Genomic DNA, 20,516 nt, shown 5'->3' with positions numbered 1-20,516 from the left:
GCCTCTCCAAGACGTCTACAAAATTGGTGGTATTGGTACTGTCCCAGTGGGTCGAGTGGAGACTGGTGTTCTTAAGCCTGGTATGGTGGTCACCTTTGCTCCAGTCAATGTTACAACTGAAGTAAAGTCTGTTGAAATGCACCATGAAGCTTTGAGTGAGGCTCTTCCTGGGGACAATGTGGGCTTCAATGTCAAGAACGTATCTGTCAAAGATGTTCGTCGTGGCAACGTGGCTGGTGACAGCAAAAATGACCCACCAATGGAAGCAGCTGGCTTCACAGCTCAGGTGATTATCCTGAACCATCCAGGCCAAATCAGTGCTGGATATGCACCTGTGCTGGATTGTCACACAGCTCACACTGCTTGCAAGTTTGCTGAGCTGAAGGAAAAGATAGATCGTCGTTCTGGAAAGAAGCTGGAAGATGGTCCCAAGTTCTTGAAATCTGGGGATGCTGCCATTGTTGATATGGTTCCTGGCAAACCTATGTGTGTTGAGAGCTTCTCTGACTATCCTCCTCTGGGCCGTTTTGCTGTTCGTGACATGAGACAGACGGTTGCTGTGGGTGTCATCAAAGCAGTGGACAAGAAGGCAGCTGGAGCTGGCAAAGTCACCAAGTCTGCCCAGAAAGCTCAGAAGGCTAAATGAATATTATCCCCAATACCTGCCACCCCAGTCTTAATCAGCGGTGGAAGAATGGTCTCAGAACTGTTTGTGTCAATTGGCCATTTAAGTTTAATAGTAAAAGACTGGTTAATGATAACAATGCATCGTAAAACCTTCAGAAGGAAAGGAGAATGTTTTGTGGACCATTTGTTTTTTTATTGTTTGTTTGTTTGTTTTTGTCCGTGTGTGGCAGTTTTAAGTTATTGGATTTTAAAATCAGTACTTTTTAATGGAAACAACTTGACCAAAAATCTGTCACAGAATTTTGAGACCCATTAAAACAAAAGTTTAATGAGAAAAAAAAAACAAATAAATGATTTGGAATTAAGTATTGCATTATCTATTTTGTTGCTTCCATTGTTTCAGCTTTGGCTACTGGATGTTCCTTCAGGACTATTCTTGTGTGTTTTACTGACATGCCCTATTTTTTTTTTCACTTGTTAAACTTTTCAAAATTATTTCCTCCTCCATTTTTTTTACAGTAGCTTCAGTTTCCTTTTTCATTTCTATTGTCCTTCTACTCCCATTTTCCTTCCCCTCGTTTTCTCCTCTGATAGCTTTTAATATTTTCTCCTTTCCTCCATTTTCTGTTCCACTGTTTTAAAATAATTTTCTCCTTTCCAATGATTTTTTAATCTTTTTTTCCTTTTTACATATAATTTTGTTAATAAAAATGTAAACACATTCTACATGATGATGAGTTCACTGTAACTAATAAAATAATATAAGATGCAAAAAGAAAAATATACCCTCATTTCCACCCTCTCAGCCTCACTGCTAATATCCTTGGTCATCTACTAGAGTTTACAACACTCCTGTAGAACTCTGTGCTCCCTCACAGGAATGATCAGAAGACCCTGCATGGCAGTTCCAGAGGGTCTGCTAGTTTCCTTGAGAATTTTATTCCTACAAAAATCATATCCATTAAACTGAAGATTAGTTGAAGTATCAAAGCAATAATCAGACATTTAATGTCTTTTTTATATAGAAACATCCACATTAAAATTACTGTGGCTGGCAATGACTAGAGAAGTGTTCCACAAAGTTCTTATCTAGGACCTTCTAATTCCTAGCATCAGGAGAGTGTGTATATGTAGATGCATGTATTCTTATGCTCTCTGCCCCTAAACTCAGGGAGTTCTTGGAACCAGCAGTAGGATGTGAGTGGGAGCCTAGAAAACATAGGGAGAAAGGCCTTTTAGAAATGAGATATTCAATATTTAGAGGGGGAAGGGGCAAGATGGCGGAAGAGTAAGGTCCCCAAGTCACCTGTCCCCACCAAATTACCTAGATAACCTTCAAATCATCCTGAAAATCTACGAATTCGGCCTGAGATTTAAAGAGAGAAAAGCTGGAACACTATAGTGAGAAGAGTTCGCACTTCTATCAAGGTAGGAAGACGGGGGGGGGGGGGCGGAAGAAATAAAGAAACAAAAGGCATCCAAGGGGGAGGGGCCCCGCGAGGAGCCGGGCTAAGGCCGGGGCGAGTGCCCCCAGGTCAGGAAAGCAACGTCCCGGAGAAGCAGGAGCTTCACCAATCTTCCCAGGCGGAAAGGTGCTCGCAGGGAGTTAGAGCAGGACCCCAGGAGGGGCGGGGATGCCCTCAGGCTCCCTGAGACACTAACAGACACCTGCGCCCTGGGGAGAGTGCACCGAGCTCCCTAAAGGGCTGCAGCAAGCACACGGCTAGACCCGGGAGCAGCTCGGAGGGACTTGGGCAGCAGCTCCTCGTGGAAGGGGCTGTGCGGCCCCGGGAACAGAACCGAGGGGCTCAGGCTGCTGCTCCACTGAGAGGGGGCTGCCTAGCCAGGAGTGCGAATCCTACAGCGCAGGCCCGGGAGCACAGGGCGCCTGGGACACAGCCCAGTATCCAGCCTCCCCCCGAAACAGGCAGAGGCCAGTAGGGCACAGGACAGCAAGGACGCTCCTACCCCAAGCTAAGCAAATCAGTGGCCCTCCCCTAGAGCATCCAGGCCCTGCAGACTGAGAGCTCCATGGTTACTGCGGGAGCTGAATCCAGGGCTCCAGGGCTGGCCAACGCCACTGTGGTGGTTCCTCCTGGGGCCTCACAGGGTAAACAACCCCCAATGAGCCTCACAGTGGCCTCACAGTGGCCTCACTGGATAAACAGGATAAACATCATTAACGGAGCCCTGCACCACGCAGGAGGCAGAGCAGCCCCCCCAAGTGCTAATACCTGAAAATCAGCACAACAGGCCCCTCCTCCAGAAGATCAGCTGGACGGACAGGGGAAAAACAAATTATTGACCAAGCAGCACTAGAAAGTTCCAAGGGAAGTCAAGGGACTTACAGTACACAGAATCAGAGGATACTCCCCCTTGTTTTTTTTGTTTTTTGTATTTTGTTTTTTGCATTTATGCTTTTTGATTTCTGTTTGCTTCCCCCACCCTTTTTTTCCTTTCTTTCTTTTTTTTCTCTTTTTCTTCTCTTTTTTACTTCCATTTTCTTTTTTTTCATTTCGTTCCTTCTTGCTCTTCTTTTTCTCCATTTCCCAATACAATTTGTTTTTGGCCACTCTGCACTGAGCAAAATGACTAGAAGGAAAACCTCACCTCAAAAGAAAGAATCAGAAACAGTCCTCTCTCCCACAGAGTTACAAAATCTGGATTACAATTCAATGTCAGAAAGCCAATTCAGAAGCACTATTATACAACTACCGGTGTCTCTAGAAAAAAGCATAAAGGACTCAAGAGACTTCATGACTGCAAAATTTAGTTCTAATCAGGCAGAAATTAAAAATCAGTTGAGGGGATCCCTGGGTGGCGCAGCGGTTTGGCGCCTGCCTTTGGCCCAGGGCGTGATCCTGGAGACCCGGGATCGAATCCCACATCAGGCTCCCGGTGCATGGAGCCTGCTTCTCCCTCTGCCTGTGTCTCTGCCTCTCTCTCTCTCTCTCTGTGACTATCATAATAAATAAATAAATAAATAAAATAAAATAAAAAAAAAATTAAAAATCAGTTGAATGAGATGCAATCCAAACTAGAAGTCCTAACGACAAGGATTAATGAGGCGGAAGAACGAGTGAGTTACATAGACGACAAGTTGATGGCAAAAAGGGAAACTGAGGAAAAAAAGACAAAAGACCATGAGGATAGATTAAGGGAAATAAAAGACAGCCTGAGGAAGAAAAACCTACATTTAATTGGGATTCCCGAGGGCGCCGAAAGAGACAGACATCCAGAATGTGTATTTGAACAAATAATAGCTGAAAAATTTCCTAATCTGGGAAGGGAAGCAGGCATTCAGATGCAGGAAACAGAGAGATCCCCCCCCCGAAAATCAATAAAAACCGTTCAACACCTCGACATTTAATAGTTAAGCTTGCAAATTCCAAAGATAAAGAGAAGATCCTTAAAGCAGCAAGAGACAAGAAATCCCTGACCGTTATGGGGAGGAGTATTAGGGTCACAGCAGATCTCCCCACAGAGACCTGGCAGGCCAGAAAGGGCTGGCAGGATATATTCAGGGTCCTAAATGAGAAGAACATGCAACCAAGAATACTTTATCCAGAAAGGCTCTCATTCAAAATGGAAGTAGAAATAAAGAGCTTCCAAGACAGGGAGGAACTGAAAGAATATGTGACCTCCAAACCAGCTCTGCAAGAAATTTTAAGGGGGACTCTTAAAATTCCCCTTTAAGAGGATGTCTAATGGAACAATCCACAAAAACAAGGACTGAATAGGTATCATGATGACACTAAACTCATATCTTTCAATAGTAATTCTGAACATGAATGGACTTAATGACCCCATCAAAAGGCACAGGATTTCAGACTGGATAAAAAGCAGGACCCATCTATTTGCTGTCTACAAGAGACTCATTTTAGACAGAAGGACACCTACAGCCTGAAAATAAAAAGGTTGGAGAACCATTTATCATTCAACTGGTCCTCAAAAGAAAGCAGGGGTAGCCATCCTTATATCAGATAAACTAAAATTTATCCCGAAGACTGTAGTGAGAGATGAAGAGGGACACTATATCAGACTTAAAGGATCCATCCAACAAGAGGACTTAACAATCCTCAATATATATGCCCCGAATGTGGGAGCTGCCAAATATATCAATCAATTAATAACCAAAATTAAGACATACTTAGATAATAATACACTTATACTTGGTGACTTCAATCTAGCGCTTTCTATACTCGATAGGTCATCTAAACACAACATCTCCAAAGTAACAAGAGCTTTAAATGATACACTAGACCAGATAGATTTCACAGATATCTACAGGACTTTACATCCAAACTCAACTGAATACACATTCTTCTCAAGTGCACATGGAACTTTCTCCAGAATAGACCACATACTGGGTCACAAATCGGGTCTGAACCGATACCAAAAGATTGGGATCGTCCCCTGCATATTCTCAGACCATAATGCCTTGAAATTAGAACTAAATCACAAGAATAAGTTTGGAAGGACTTCAAACACGTGGAGGTTAAGGACCATCCTGCTAAAAGATGAAAGGGTCAACCAGGAAGTTAAGGAAGAATTAAAAAGATTCATGGAAACTAATGAGAATGAAGATACAACCATTCAAAATCTTTGGGATATAGCAAAAGCAGTCCTGAGGGGGAAATACATCACAATAAAAGCATCCATCCAAAAACTGGAAAGAACTCAAATACAAAAGCTAACCTTACACATAAAGGAGCTAGAGAAAAAACAGCAAATAGATCCTACACCCAGCAGAAGAGAGTTAATAAAGATTTGAGCAGAACTCAATGAAATAGAGACCAGAAGAATTGTGGAAGAGATCAACAAAACCAGGAGTTGGTTCTTTGAAAGACTTAATAAGATAGATAAACCATTAGCCAGGCTCATTAAAAGAATAGAGAGAAGACTCAAATTAATAAAATCATAAATGGGAAGGAGAGATCATCACCAATATGAAGGAAATACAAACGATTTAAAAACATATAATGAGCAGCTATAGGCCAATAAATTAGGCAATCTAGAAGAAATGGATGCATTTCTGAAAAAACACGAACTACCAAAACTGGAACAGGAAGAAATAGAAAACCTGAACAGGCCAATAACCAGGGAGGAAATTGAAGCAGTTATCAAAAGCCTCCCAAGACACAAAAGTCCAAGGCCAGATGGCTTCCCTGGGGAATTCTATCAAACGTTTAAAGAAGAAACCATACCTATTCTACTAAAGTTGTTTGGAAAGATAGAAAGAGATGGAGTACTTCCAAATTCGTTCTATGAGGCCAGCATCACCTTAATTCCAAAACCAGACAAAGACCCCACCAAAAAGGAGAATTATAGACCAATATCCCTGATGAACGTGGATGCAAAAATTCTCAACAAGATACTAGCTAATAGGATCCAACAGTACATTAAGAAAATTATTCACCATGACCAAGTAGGATTTATTCCCGGGTAACAAGGCTGGTTCAACACTTGTAAAACAATCAATATGATTCATCATATCAGCAAGAGAAAAACCAAGAATCATATGATCCTCTCAATAGATGCAGAGAAAGCATTTGACAAAATACAGCATCCATTCCTGATCAAAACTCTTCGGAGTGTAGGGATAGAGGGAACATTCCTCAGCATCTTAAAAGCCATCTATGAAAAGCCCACAGCAAATATCATTCTCAATGGGGAAGCACTGGGAGCATTTCCCCTAAGATCAGGAACAAGACAGGGATGTCCACTCTCACCACTGCTATTCAACATAGTACTGGAAGTCCTACCCTCAGCAATCAGACAACAAAAAGATATTAAAGGCATTCCAATTGGCAAAGAAGAAGTCAAACTCTCCCTCTTCGCCAATGACATGATACTCTACATAGAAAACCCAAAGCCTCCACCCCAAGATTGCTAGAACTCATACAGCAATTTGGTAGCATGGCAGGATACAAAGTCAATGCCCAGAAATCAGTGGCATTTCTATACACTACCAATGAGACTGAAGAAAGAGAAATTAAGGAGTCAATCCCATTTACAATTGCACCCAGAAGCATAAGGCACCTAGGAATAAACCTAACCAAAGAAAACCAAAGTAAAACCAAAGTTTTTAATTTTATACCCTAAAAACTATAGAACACTTCTGAATGAAATTGAGGAAGACACCAAGAGTTGGAAAAATATTCCATGCTCATGGATTGGAAGAATTAATATTGTGAAAATATCAATGTTACCCAGGGCAATTTACACGTTTAATGCAATCCCTATCAAAATACCATGGACTTTCTTCAGAGAGTTAGAACAAATTATTTTAAGATTTGTGTGAATCAGAAAAGACCCCGAAAAGCCAGGGGAATTTTCAAAAAGAAAACCGTAGCTGGGGGCATCACAATGCCAGATTTCAGGTTGTACTACAAAGCTGTGGTCATCAAGACAGTGTGGCACTGGCACAAAAACAGACACATAGATCAATGGAACAGAATAGAGAATCCAGAAGTGGACCCTCCACTTTATGGTCAACTAATATTCGATAAAGCAGGAAAGACTATCCCCTGGAAAAAAGACAGTCTCTTCAATAAATGGTGCTGGGAAAATTGGACATCCACATGCAGAAGAATGAAACTAGACCACTCTCTTGCACCATACACAAAGATAAACTCAAAATGGATGAAAGATCTAAATGTGAGACAAGCATCCATCAAAATCCTAGAGGAGACCACAGGCAACACCCTTTTTGAACTCGGCCACAGTAACTTCTTGCAAGATACATCCACGAAGGCAAAAGAAACAAAAGCAAAAATGAACTATTGGAACTTCATCAAGATAAGAAGCTTTTGCACAGCAAAGGATACAGTCAACAAAACTCAAAGACAACCTACAGAATGGGAGAAGATATTTTCAAATGACGTATCAGATAAAGGGCTAGTTTCCAAGATCTATAAAGAACTTCTTAAACTCAACACCAAAGAAACAAACAATCCAATCATGAAATGGGCAAAAGACATGAACAGAAATCTCACAGAGGAAGACATAGACATGGCCAACATGCATATGAGAAAATGCTCTGCATCACTTGCCATTGGGGAAATACAAATCAAAACCACGATGAGATACCACCTCACACCAGTGAGAATGGGGAAAATTAACAAGGCAGGAAACAACAAATGTTGGAGAGGATGGGGAGAAAAGGGAACCCTCTTACACTGTTGGTGGGAATGTGAACTGGTGCAGCCACTCTGGAAAACTGTGTGGAGGTTCCTCAAAGAGTTAAAAATAGACCTGCCTTACGACCCAGCAATTGCACTGTTGGGGATTTATCCCAAAGATACAGATGCAATGAAACGCGGGACACCTGCACCCCGATGTTTATAGCAGCAATGTCCACAATAGCTAAACTGTGGAAGGAGCCTCGGTGTTCATCGAAAGATTAATGGATAAAGAAGATGTGGTTTATGTATACAATGGAGTATTACTCAGCCTTTAGAATTGACAAATTCCCACCATTTGCTTCAACGTGGATGGAACTGGAGGGTATTACACTGAGTGAAATAAGTCAACTGGAGAAGGACAAACATTGTATGTTCTCATTCATTTGGGAAATATAAATAATAGTGAAAGGGAATAGAAGGGAAGGGAGAAGAAATTTTTCAGAAATATCAGAAAGGAGACAGAACATGAAGACTCCTAACTCTGGGAAATGAACTAGGGGTGGTGGAAACAGAGGAGGGTGGGGTGTGGGGGTGAATGGGTTTTGGGCACTGATGGGGGCACTTGACGGGATGAGCACTGGGTGTTATTCTGTGTGTTGGCAAATTGAACACCAATAAAAAATAAATTTATTATTAAGAAAAAGAAATGAGATATTCATGTAGATAGACGGTCTCAGGACGACACTGAAAGCTACACAACTGAAGACCAAGAACAGATGTAGTTTAGTTGAAGGCCCCATTCTGTCTTCATGCTTTCATCTTAACTGTTTCCTCTGTTTAGATTCTGAGCCTAACCCCATGTGTAGCCAAATTGTCAGATAAAGCTGGACCCCCAAATTCCTTTGTTTTGTTGTTCTCCAGTTTCTCTGGGTCGAAATGGAAATAACAATCCGCCATTCCTTACAAGTCCTGACAAGTTCAGCAGTTAAGAGCTTATTTAAGGTATAATCCTGCATGGTAGCTAGGAGAATAATGAGGTGATAAATGACCTTTGAGTCTCCTTCTAATGATGTAACTCCGTCATCTGAAGGCTTTTGTAGTTCCTGTCAATTGAGGGTGACAACAGGAGTCAAGCAGACTCTGTAAGCTAGGGTAAAGCTTGATCACTTTTGGAGATAGGAAGAGGAGAGAAGATCATTATAGATCCTACCAGAGCCTTCTACTGTTCCCTTTCATCATCATGCCTTTTGTTCAGAAGAGAAGCCAGAGACAATTTCATTAAAAATCATGTCATATCTTTCCAAGAAGGGATTTCTTCCAACCCAGCCTGATTTGGAATGATGTTCCCAGTCTAGGGCCCTCACCTGGAGAAGCTTGCTGACTAGTAGACATCCATTCCACGGTGTCAGAGAGCTGCTCTTCCTTTCTTTTGCTTTCACTATGTATCAGTCAAGGTCTGTTATTGGCTTTGGGACTTGAGACCATGTGACTTTATCTTCCTTAAATATGGTATTAATTTTCCCCAGGAAAAAAAAGAAAGTGGCTAATAAAATGCACTTAAGGTAACAAGAAGAACAGTTTTATGTTAGGGTAAAGCATAGGGTTTGGTTTTCCCATAATTCTCAACCTGTTTCTGAGGTCAGCAGAAACTAGTTTGGGGGCAATACAAACACATGAGGTGAACCCTTTAACTCAGGCCCTGGAACCAGAAGAATCCACTAGTTCAACAACATAGTGGCTTTAAGTGATATGTATGTTGAAGGCCTTTTCAACAATGTAGCTGTATCTACATAGTGACTAGATTGAGCAAATCAGCTCTGGGTGGCAACTTCAAGAAAGCAAAAGTAATGTTGGGGTGTGGGGGGGGAGGCACAGAGGTATCAAGGGAAGCTCCAGAATAATGATGGACTTTCTGTTTTGTTGGTTCTTTACTTGCCTACAGCTGGTAAAGAATAACCATTTATGAGAGCAATGGTGATATTAGAAAGGGTTCTACCCAAACATCAGCCTCTTTAGGACCAGATATTTCACTATTAACAATTTGTAATTAAACAATGTGAATTCCCAGAGATGCCTCTGAGAAAAATAAGTACCTTCAATCTCTGACACCATAAATACTAAGAAAGGTGGAAAAGGGATCCATGAGGGAGGATTGTCCTTTGGAATGTGAAATACTTGCTTTAAGTGAACCAAAGACTTAGAGTGGATGTGACCTTAGAGATAATTTAATTCACCTTGAAACTGAACTATAATAAACAGCTCCTTCAGGCTAACAATTAAAATGGGTTGAGGGTCTGGACTGGAAATAGAGAGAAGCTCTATGTTGTATAGGAAGGGTTGAACAAGAAAAGCATTTTCATTTTTTAGTGGGTTTGGTATACGACCTTGAAGAGAAGAGACAAGATATCACCAAGAAAAATGAAGAGGCACAGGCAAAACTAGGCCAGTGTATATGGGGCAACAGTATGTTGAGGTCTAATACATTTTTTAAAGATTTTATTTATTTATTCATGAGAGAGAGAGGCAGAGACACAGGCAGAGGGAGAAGCAGGCTCCATGCAGGGCGCCTGATGTGGGACTCCATCCCCAGACTCTAGGATCACGCCCTGGGCTGAAGGCAGGCACTAAACCGCAGAGCCACCCAGGGAACTCAGAGGTCTAATACTTAAAAAGACTCTGTAATGAATTTGAAGGATGCAGAGAATTCTTTTGAATGGCCAGACAGCCTACATGATGGTTTTCTTTGGTTTACGTCTCTCAGGCTAATTGACATAGAATGTTTCTATTAAAGAAAACACTCAAGAGACCTCAGACCTAGTTATAACACCATTCAACTAAAGGTACAGGTCAGAATGGTGGCAAATTTCTACATTTTTCTCTATTTGGAATATAAAATATAGAATGTATATTTTTGAAATTTGTTATAGAACTATTTTGAATGTTATAAGATACAAGAAGTCCTCTCAGGAAGAGAAATGGGGAAAATTGTGGCAGCAAGCTCTACTCCTGTTAAATTTACTTCCACTACCCTAAGTTCTGTCATGGAGTGTTAGAGTGTTATTTACGAGGAAATGGAAAAGTAGAAATAGAATTTTGTAAAGAGTATTTGGAAAGTTATTCTCATTTATCATCTGCATTTTTGTTTTAGTTTTAATTTTTTAAAGATTTTATTTATTTATTCATGAGCGACACAGAGAGAGAGAACGGCAGAGACACAGGCAGAGGGAGAAGAAGGCTCCATGCAGGGAGCCTGACATGGGACTCAATCCCGGGTCTCCAGGATCACACTCTGGGCTACAGGCGGCGCTAAACTGCTGCACCACTGGGGCTGCCCTAGTTTTAACTTTTAAAAGATAATCCATGCACATGATAAACATGTACACAGTTATAGGTGCACACAGTTAACCTCACTAGAGGGAAACACTATTAAAAGTTCCTGTGTTGCTTTCCAGAAATAATCTATATATTTATAAGGATACATATGCATATTATTAAAATTTTAGATGTAATAAAAACCTCTGTGAAGGCTTCTGTCAGCTTTGCTTCAGAGCAACATCTGATTTCCACAGCATGGTCTAAACTATATAGCCAACTATCTCCAAAGATTCAGCCACACAACAATCTCTACCTTAATGTACATACCCAGGACCCACAGTAGGGGTAGAGTGAAAATAAATCCTGGGAAAACAATGTGTATCCCCTTCTTCTGTCCTAAGGAAAAGGACATTAGTACCTATCTCACAGGATTGTTGTAATTCTCGAAAAAAATAATATACACAAAGTGCTTAAAACAGTGCCTGGTATAGAGTAAGTGCTATCTAAGTGTTAGCTGCTGTCATCATTTGTATTGTTTGCCATTGTTACTTGGAGAGGATAGCTTGGAGTTTCTTGAAGCTATTTCCTATTTTCTCTGTTTTCCTCTCAGGTGCCTCCAAAGTTGGGAGCCTCTATATTTGTTACTACTCTTCCCCTGGGATACCTCTCCCTCCAGGATCTAAACTCTGGAGCCAACTGATAACCAAAACAATACCTCAAAAGCTGTCCTGGACATAAGGAAAATTTAGCCTCACTACCTGATGTTCCCTTCATGGCATCACAAGATAAACTTTTATATGTTATAATTTACTGCTGTTCTTATAAAGACCCTTGAAATGCATGGACAGACTGGCAGCCCACCACACTTTCTGGAAAATTACTCAGCCCAGAACATATTGTTTCCATATCCTTTGCGTAATTCAGTTCCTCCTCATCCCTACACCTCTCACTGCTTCTGAGGAGTTGCATGTTTCTGGCTAGCCACTACACTGGTTTACCCTGCAGACTAGACCTTTAGGAAGCTGGTGCTGCTGTGACAGGTTAGACTTCACAGTCATAGGTCAAACATCTGAGTCTACCATCTCAATCCCTTAGAAGCTCTTGGAGGAAGGGAAACCAAGCTTATATATGCTTAGCACATCTTTTCTCACTTATCTCCTTATCCGGAAGGGTAAGTGAATGACAACTGAAACACTAACTTTTTCCTACTAATTAGTCTCATCACTGGCATCTGTCTACTTCCTGGTTTCTTCTAAACATAAATTGAATGTTTGGCTTGTGATGAAAGTCTTTGTATCTTCATGGAGGGACTTTAACATCCATGAAGATAAATCCATGAGTACCACTTTCTTGATTCAATTCCAGTGACCTTCCCCTGCATTTCAGTTGTCCATAATCATGGCCACACCCAGGATTCTATTACCACTCAGAACTGCTCCATCTCTAAAATCTTTTTTTTTATTTTATTTTTATTTTTTATTTTATTTTATTTATGATAGGCACACAGTGAGAGAGAGAGAGGCAGAGACACAGGCAGAGGGAGAAGCAGGCTCCATGCACCGGAAGCCCGACGTGGGATTCGATCCCAGGTCTCCAGGATCACGCCCTGGGCCAAAGGCAGGCGCTAAACCGCTGCACCACCCAGGGATCCCTAAAATCTTAAATTCATATATCCCACTCTCTAGCTACATTTTTCTCATTAAAGATTTTTTACTTTCTCATTCCTACAACTTCAATTCTTTGGTCTCTTGTTTCCTCCCAACTTATTGGTCCCCTGAAGCCTAATTTTCTTCCCTGGCTAGCCTGGGTCCAAAAACCATTATTTCATCCACTATCTTTTATATATTCTTAACTTACCGTATTTTGACCCAAAACCTCATGGTCTTCTGTTTCAGGAAATTCTCAGTACCACACAACAACTTTTCCAAGAATTCCTGGTCAGCTTTATCACTTACTAGTGATCTCTTTTCATCAATTACTGCCCTTATTTCTGAACCTTTACACTTTCGCTCTCTGCTGTTTCTTTCTTCTCTATACAACAATATCTTCAAACCTCTCATTATTTAAGAATATTCCCTGAACACTCCTTGTTTACTGCCCTCTCTCTCCTTTTCTTCTTAGCCAAGTTTCTCAAAAGAACAGTCTACATTCACTGTCTTCACTTTCTTTATCCATTTCTATTCCTCAACATGCTGCAATCTGCTTCTGTTTGTGGAGTAGATCACCTACCCTTGTTTGTACCTCTGTCATAAAACTCATCACTTTATTGTAACCACCGCTAAACCTAAGCACCTCAAAAAGCAAGACTTTGCCTAACTTATCTATGTGGTCCCAGAGCCTAGCACAGTGCTTGATTGATAGGAGGTGCTCAATAAACGAATTATGTCACAAACACTTACTGAACACCTACTAGGAACCAAGCACTGTAGCGGTTCTGTTAGAATCCACAACACCACATGAATTATATTCAAACATCCCTATTCTTACAGAAACTTTCCTCCTTTAATGATTATCAAGCCAGTACATTTAATTAAGCCACCCAACCTTTGCTATATGTTGTGCCTTATTCACAGTAATCACTTAACATTTGATGAAGAAATACCTGACAGATCTCAGCAGACCCAAGAGCTGCTATTGTAAATGGCCTCAGAGGGGCCTTTCTGGGATTTTGTTCCTTATAGAGAGCTTTTTTTTAAAGAGCCATTTCTAAACAGTTCTCTAGAAACACACTAATTTGCAACTCTATCTCAATATTGCTGATAGCTTGAGTAAGCTAATAGCCTGTTTACAAACCCTCCCTTTCCTGTATCTTCAACTTCTCTCCCTTCTCTCCAAATTTCTTCCCCTCCACCTATAAACAGGTACTAGAGTCACTCCTAGCCGCAAATAAAGAAATATCTAAATTAGAAATGCTCTCTTAACCCCAAAGTCCCACTTCATCTAATACCCTTCCTTTCTCCTCTAACCTTTTACAAAAGTAGTCAATACTTGCTAGCTCAAATTTCCTTTTCTCACTAACTTCCATATCAAGTGAGCAGAAAGGATAGGATATGGGTTTGGCAGAGAAAAGCTTCATGGACAAGTAAGACCATAGGACAACAGAGTAAACTCTGGGATTAAAGTGCAGGAGATGTAAATGTATTGGGGCAGTATGACATTTTTTTATTTTGTCTTTAATCTGTTTTATAATTTTCCTTTTTAAAAAATTTTCCTTTTTTAAGTAGATAGCACATGCATATGATACACAGTTCAAAAGGTACAAAGGCATTAAGAAGGGTACATGATCAGATGAGCACTGTGTCTTATACTATATGTTGGGAAATTGAATGCAAATAAAATTTTTAAAAAATTTTAAAAATACAAAATAAAACTGAGAAACAAAAAAAATATTACAAAGGATACAGAGTGAAAAGTGTTTTTCCCACTCCTGCCTAGGTCCCCAGTTTGTGGGCAATCACTGTCAAAAGTTTCTTGCATATCATTCCAGAGATAATCTATTCATTTACATATATTTACATAGATGGAGTCTCTATACACAATGGTAAAAATTGCCATGAGAAAGGTGAACTGACAAGTACAGGAAGAGATGTTGAAGAATTAGCAAATATCATCTTCCCTCCAAAATACTCTTCCTCCTCAGTCCCCACCTCCATTAATAGCCTTTCCATCTCCCAAGTTGCCAAAGCTCAAAGCTTCTGAGCATCTCCCATTGGTACAATGATCTGAAGTTTACAGATCATTGTGACAGCCCTTATTTCATCTAACTTTGGCACAATCCTATGAAGTAAGCAGAGCCCTAATGGTTATCTGCACATTACAGTTAAGCTGATTAATAACTCCTCTACCCTTGCTACTACTACATTCAATTTTATTTCCAAAATGTAAATTACACACATCCATTTCTCACCACCTCCACTATCTTACCCTTTTTTAGGTTCTCATTACTTGTCATTTGTGAAATGGGAATAATTGCCTACTTTATGGGGTTGAGTACAATCATTAAAATTAAAGAACTGTAACACCACAACAAATTTTTATTCTAAAAAAATATCTGTTCCTTTCTCCTTTCTCCAATATATCTTCCTATCCTTTATCCATTCTTCACATTACATACCTGATTCATCAAAATGATGTAGAATTCTTGATTTTTTTCTGTGTCCATCCTCTATTGATCCCAACATCAGGGCATCAGAATATGACAACTCACCTGGAATCTGAGGAAAAGTACTAGAAAATTCTGAGTGCAGTTATACCAAAGGAAAATCAATAAAAAAGTGACTCTCAAAGGCACTACTTTTACAATATATGGTAGTATCATTGACATTTAGAAGCTAAGAAGGTCAAGATCTTCCCTGCATTTTCTATCTAGAAAAATCATACATATCCTTTATTACTCAGTTCAAATGTCACCTTCTTCTTGAAGCTTCCAAGATATTGCCCACATTACCTCTTTACCCAAATCTGAATGAATCTTTCTTTTCTCTGCATTACCAAAAGTGGAGGGAGGGAAATAAGAAGGGAAGGAGAGAAAGGGAGAGAAGTAGAAGGAGGGAGAGGAGAGAGAGGGAGAGAAAAAGAGGGAGTTGGGGAGAGAAGGAGCCCAACTTCTGTCCTTCCCTGGTCTAGTACAGTACAATGGTTCCCAGTTCCTTTCTAACAAAAAAACATTGTCTCATCTCCTAAAATATGCCCAAATGAATAAGGTTAAAATAATGGTTACCAGGCAGCAGGTATGGCAATCCCCTCCACCCCTAGTTTGTAGTTAAATATTAAAGACACATACAATAAAATATGCTCTACTATTAAATAATCTTAATTATTTCCAGGTTGATTTAGTTTTTGTATATATAATTTCAGCATAATTTAATTTTATCATATATTTAATAATATACATATATCAATTAAATCATGAACATTTTCCCATTTCATTAGATTTTCTTTAAAAATATTTTTAATAAAAAATATTTTTAATAGTTTTGTAAGTTTTCTATCCTGTTTCTATCCACAATATATTGATTCCCCTATTCTTGCACATTTCAATTCTCATTCCCATTCTTATTTTTACAAATGTTATATTGAAGGTAAATAAATCTTTATCTGAATGTCTATTTCCTCAGGAAAATTCTTAAAACTTTAATTTCTGAGTTGTAAGATATTAAGATTTTTAGAGCTGTTTATATGTATCATCAAACTACTTTCCCAAATGACATACCAATTTATTCCATTGGCAATATACAAAAATCGCTATATCACTACACTCTCACCAGCCAGCATAGAGTATTACCTTTCATATTTCTTTCTAATTTGATAGGCAACAAAAAAATGACATGACATCATTGCTTCAATTTGATTTCCTTGGTTACTACTAGTAAAATGGAAGGGTTTATTTTTCAATAATGTTATTATACATGTTTTCCCTGGTCTGCAAATTCCCTATATATTTCCTTTGTCCATTTTTTCGACTGGAATCTTGCTCTTTTTATCAATTTACATTCATTATTATATATAGCATGCTACATAGTAATCATAATCATGTGCAGTTGTTTCTCATTATTCACAGTAGTTATGTTTTTTTTTTTTTTTTTCACAGTAGTTATGTTTTATAAAATCACTGTAAACACTAAATCAGTAAATCCTGAACCATTGTTCCTGGGGAAATACAGAGTTAGGCTCCTGTGAGACCCAATCACAACATTTTTGTCAATAAATCAATACATTCATTGTTTATGTGTGTTTATGTTTAGAGACACTTTATTTAACATGCATTGTTGATTCATTAACATTGAACTCACAGCCAATAGCACTGTAACTCTTGCATGAAGTAAACTAATCTAACATATGTATTTTCTCTGTAAGGCACATCACAGCTGTCTTGTGCTCAAGAGCACTATACAGCACTTTAGCACCACACTTGGGGGGCATTTTAAACAGCAAAACCATCAAGAAAAAGCACAAAAATGTGAAAAACATGGCACTAAATAGACTGTGAAAATTACAATTATTTAAAGTATGAGAGCTAAGACAAAAAGAAAGAGAATCACCTTGTTGGACCTCATTTGGGACTGGGCACATCAGGCAATTCAAATGTTATCACTGTGTATATCCACAAATGACCACAAAAGCACCACAGGTATTGATTTCAGGATTACAAATAAATTTTAGTGAGTAGATGAATTCAAAATATAGAATCCACAAATGAGTATCAACTGCAATGGTTATATTTGTTGCAGTTTTCCAATTTATCATTTGTATTTCAATGTTTTTCATGTTTTATATTTAGAGATTTTCCTTTTTATATATGAAAATATATAACCCCTTCCTTCATGACCTCATATATTATTTTAAGCATATGCAAAAAGGAAATAATTTATTCACCTACATTATCTTCTATTTTTAAGTGTTTAATATTATGTATAAAACTGTTTAGAATACCTGAAATCTAGTTTGGTGGGTAGTGTATTAAATTGGGGAGGAAGGCTGGTAAGAAGCCACTACTCACCCATCAATGAACCTTACCTTTTGAGCCCTGTCATTTTGGCTCCTAATGAAGTACCCTTCTAAATACAGGTAAGCCAGTTCCAGAGTATCTAAGAAGTTTCAAAAAAATGAAAAAGCAAGGAAAAAATGTTTTATCTTTTCCACTAAATCCAAGTGTTGTATATAAAGAAATGAGATGGGGCTGGTGAATTCCACACTTCAAGCCTGCATTCTGCAGTGAAGCAAGACCAGGCAGGGAGCTAGAAGCCAAATCAATGCCAAGGACTAGAATGGTTCAAACGAAGTTCTTTCTATGCCATAGGACAGTATTTCTCAGGATACTGTCAAGCACAACCTGCATCAGAGTCACCAAAAAAGTATAGTGCGTAGAATGAAGAAGTTAAGGGTCTTGCTCTTACTCCACATACCAGTAGCACTGTTTAGTTATAGAACACCATACCTCAAGACTGATAAAACCAAACTATGGTATGTCCTTAAAAGAACAGTTTGGCTGATAAAGAGGCTGGAGTTAAAGACATTTAGAAATATTTTTGATCTAGGGTCATCAAGCCTAGAGAATTGAATAATTAGGATAACACGATTGTCAACCTCAAATAGCTAGAGTCATCCTATAGAATAAATCCCTCTGCTAGGCAATGCCATCCATGCATGTGGCTTTATGTATCTTCTCTTTGGCTGTTGATTCTCAAATCTGTATCTCAGGATCCTGTCATTCTCCTGAGCTTCAGCCCTTCCTTAATCTCTCCACCTGGATTTTTCACAAGCACCTCAAACTCCACATGGTTAAAATCAAGCTATTATTATTTCCATTCTCATAGATAATGAATCTGAGGCTCAAAGAAACTAAAGAATTTCTCATGGATTCCAGTAAAGGAATTAAATCCAACTTGTCTGATTCTAAAGCTTATGCTCTTTCAACTTCTATGATGCTGATTTCTATATTAGGGGGAGGGCAGATAGAAACCAGAACATTACATATCTATATTGTAACTCTGAAGCAGAGTAGCACATTTCACAGGGGGGTTGGTCCTTTCTGAAAACCAAATCTGCTCTAAGAAGCTCTAATCCTAAATTTGCTAGAATACAATTTAAAAAAAATAAATTAAATATTTAAAAATAAGTTCCTTGGCAATATCAGGAGCAAAATCACTAAGTGGAACAGGTTTGAAAAGTCCTTCCTCTCCCTGGATCAGTTTTCTCTTCTTCAAAATAGATAGGCTTGTCTGGACTTTGAAGATCTTTATGTCCTTTGATAGCTATGCCATTCAGTTCCTTATAAGGTATGGACATTATGACTAAACAGTCATGCCATTTAGCCTGTGTAATAGCTCAGCTGCATTCCAACACCATCCTCCAGGACCTGCTGGACTAGAGGCTGATCGTATATCTTTATGATATTCTCATCTACTCCAGGCACCCAGCCCAGCATGACGCACTTGTCCACACAGTTCTGACTTGCCTCTGGCAATACCAACTCTTTACTCAACTGGAGAAGTGATCAGGTAACAAGCAGAAATTCTGTCACAGCTTTCCCTGTACAGGGTTCTAACATGCTCCCCCAAAGCCACTTACTAGCTGCATGAATTTGGGTAAGTCACTTAGCCTTTCTAAGCCTCCTTTTTCTCATCTGTAAAAGAAATGTTAATGATATATAATTCACCTGATTGTTGTGAAAATTAATAAATAATGTGTGAAAAAGCACCAGGTGCTTTTATTTCTTCAGTATCATCCTTGGCTGAGCCACACCAGCTAATGCCAGGGTTTCCTCAGATTAACTGGATATTATCAGGGTTACCCTATACCTTTCTGATCACCACCCTCTCCATTAACCAGACAATATTCAAAAAATGCTCATGGCAATTCTCTCAATACACTGAACTGTAGCAATTAAGGCTGCATTTGAGGTTTTGTAATAAAACTTAAATCCCTAGCAAGTAGTCAGCTAGTTTCTGCCTAAATGTTCCCTATGATAGGGAACTTATTCCCTTCCAACACAGCCCATTTCATCTTTAGTCAGCTCTGCCATAACTTCCGCCTAACAATCCTAATTCTGTCCCTTAGGATCACATTGTACAGATAAAATCCTCTTTCTTATGACAGCTTGGCAGATACTGGAAGACAGCAATCAGGTCCCACTTGCACCCTTCAGGCTTCTCTTCTTAACTTCTATTTTGTCTTTGTCCCTCTTTAAAAAGGTAGCCACCATTACTAAGCACAGTACTTGAGGTGTAGTTCATACAAACCTAGAAAAGCTCCCTCATTGTAGACTTTCTACTATACTATTAATGTAGATTGAGTTTGCATTAACTTTTCTGGCAGCCATATTAAACATATATCCATCCTATAGAATTACTATACTTTTTAATTTTATCAAATTTATGCAAGATATCACATTTATTCTTATCAAATTAATTCTGTTGTTTTTGAACCATCTTACAATCTCATAAATTTTTCTTGGATTCCTGGTTCTGGTATCCAGTATATGTACTTCCCCACCCACTGCAGTTCTTCCTTAAAATTTGATGAGTGCACTTTTCTACATCTCCATCCAATCACTAATTAAAATGTCTTGAACCAAGACATAACCAGGTACAGAACCCTACACCTTACCAACAAGGATCTCCCTTTGAAATTCTGAAGCTCAACATTTTTCCTGCTTTCAACACACCATAGGGCCCTTCCTACCACCCATTCACATTAATTCCAGTAACTCACAAAACATCGAAAATATCCAAGGAGGGGCAGGCCTACTAAGGGAAGTACTATAATGGGGGAAAGGCCTATGTGGTTTGGAAAAACTTTCATCCAGGTGATTCTGCTAAACCTCTCAGAAAATGTGCCTTCATCTTCCCTTTCACTCCACACACACTTCTCAAGAATTTCTGCTCCAGAGAAACATAGAATTAATTATTAGTGCCCTTTGTAAATAGTTTCCCCATCTGTATGATG

General features: G+C 39.1%; 2 long non-coding RNA genes across 6 annotated transcripts in view; one reads left to right on the top strand and one right to left on the bottom strand.

Moving 5' to 3' along the window:
• The window catches only part of LOC144307662 (uncharacterized), a 251,529-nt gene that overhangs the window by 228,170 nt on the left and 2,843 nt on the right, over window positions 1–20,516 (bottom strand). For 2 of the 4 annotated variants that reach the window (XR_013374438.1, XR_013374437.1), the window contains exons 2-3: window positions 17,586–17,656; window positions 15,184–15,283 (exon numbers count right to left, since the gene is read on the bottom strand). This is a non-coding gene — a long non-coding RNA (uncharacterized LOC144307662). The remainder of the gene's footprint in view (window positions 1–15,183; window positions 15,284–17,585; window positions 17,657–20,516) is intronic. The other 2 variants (XR_013374440.1, XR_013374439.1) reach the window with 1 other exon arrangement.
• Window positions 18,890–20,516, top strand: part of LOC144307663 (uncharacterized) — a 29,024-nt gene continuing 27,397 nt past the window's right edge. Inside the window, exon 1 of one of the 2 annotated variants that reach the window (XR_013374441.1) lies at window positions 18,890–19,069. This is a non-coding gene — a long non-coding RNA (uncharacterized LOC144307663). Of the gene's footprint in view, window positions 19,157–20,516 lie in introns of both variants that reach the window. The other variant, XR_013374442.1, reaches the window with a different exon arrangement.

The sequence above is a fragment of the Canis aureus genome, chromosome X, assembly GCF_053574225.1.
Source record: "Canis aureus isolate CA01 chromosome X, VMU_Caureus_v.1.0, whole genome shotgun sequence".
Taxonomy (NCBI): domain Eukaryota; kingdom Metazoa; phylum Chordata; class Mammalia; order Carnivora; family Canidae; genus Canis; species Canis aureus.
This window is presented reverse-complemented; position numbering and strand designations above follow the sequence as displayed.